The sequence below is a fragment of the Blastomyces gilchristii genome, assembly GCF_000003855.2.
Source record: "Blastomyces gilchristii SLH14081 genomic scaffold supercont1.1, whole genome shotgun sequence".
Lineage (NCBI taxonomy): Eukaryota > Fungi > Ascomycota > Eurotiomycetes > Onygenales > Ajellomycetaceae > Blastomyces > Blastomyces gilchristii.
The window spans coordinates 1,218,941-1,220,670 of record NW_003101682.1 but is presented as its reverse complement, the minus strand read 5'-3'; positions in this window follow the sequence as shown (position 1 = coordinate 1,220,670).

The window sequence follows — 1,730 nt, the reverse complement described above, 5'->3', positions numbered from 1 at the left end:
ATGTATCTCATCAGAGATTATATAAGTAGAGAGAGAGTAATTATAGATTTATAAAAGCTGCAGAGAGTACTGATAGCACTGAGAGTAGACTGACTGTCAGAACTATGAATTTCATGTTTGATTTCATTTGATCTGATTTCATACATTTCTTAGCGTGAATTCTGCTGATAGACTGGCCGCCGGGACCATGAATTTCACATTTGATCCCATTTGGTCTGGTCTTATACATTTCTTAGCGTGAGTCCCACCAGGACCAAGTCTCAAAAAAATCTGAAAATGAACCATTTCTGAGAGAAATGATGTGAAAAATGACCAGATTTAATTCAAGAACAGTGAAATGAGAGTAATTTCTCAGAATAAACTGTGAAAGATAATTATTCTTTCAAAATCAGAATGAGACTAAGACTGAAGATCAAATTCAGTCTCATTCAGTTTATTCAGTGATTGCTTATATAATCAGAATTTGATAATAATTATTGATAATGCTTATGAAATAACTAAATACATTCTTATGTAAGTTTATTCTTCACTTTCTCATGAAAACTACACTTCTCTGATATACAGATATTAAACTGTCTGATAATTCTATATATTTTACAATCATGAGTTTCTTGATTGTTTCTTCTTATAATTGTTCTCAGTAATAGTGATAAATATCTCAGCTTGAGTTGAACTTTCACTTCATTCTCATCTCTGTCAATGAAATTGTCAGAATATCACATGTTATCAGTGCAACAGTTGAATATGTACTCTTAATAATTTTTCATAACTCTAGAATTGATTTGATGTGTAAATTTATTAAATCATCTTGAAGATAGTGATTAAATTCAGTTTTATAAGTATATAGTTTTGCCTGATTTTCAGTTGCAATCAATGTATGTAAGTTCTGTTTTAAACTTAGTATTATAGTTCTATATAATATAAAGTGTTATCAAAGATTATTACTTACTAAAGAATTGTATTTCACTGTCTTCACATCTCTAATATCTACTCATTCAAAACTCTGATAGTTGACATTGTAGTAGTCTCAGACTAATTTAATATACAAGTCTTATTTCTTCTCTATTCAATCTTGAGAAGTGTAGATATTAACTCAACAGAAGAGATCTAGTAGAGCTGCTATAGCATAGTACTCTGTAAAAGATTGTTCAGTTTTGCTGTAATAATATGTCAGTTTATCTCTTACAGTAATAATAGCCTGTGCTATAGTATTATCTCAGACTGAATTTCTTTTTAAGTGATTCAACTGCTTCTCAAGATGAGTAAATAAACTGTTATACATTCATCAGACTGACTGCAGCATTAGTGTATAAGTGATTGAGACTGTCTTTATTATCTTATAAAACTGAAACAGTAAATGAATTACATATTTCAACTGAGTTTACTTTATATCAGAAAGTTTCAATATCTGAATCTTTTTCTAATCAGAGTATTGCACTTAATAATCAATTATCTGATATAATTGAAGAGTCTGAATAGTTATCTTATATATTGAACTTCACTGTATTCTAATATTTTATATCATATTTAGTGATATGACTGATTTGTTTATTTATTAAATATTATAAAATTATTGTTATTATTTAGAGAAGATACAAATCACATTAGCAATGTTTTAAATCTGTGATATTTAAATTATTAGTCAATCTATTCAAAATTAACAGTAGTATTATCAAAAAGTGTTATTAAAAAACAATATTAAAAAGTGTTGTTAAAAAATATTATCTTTT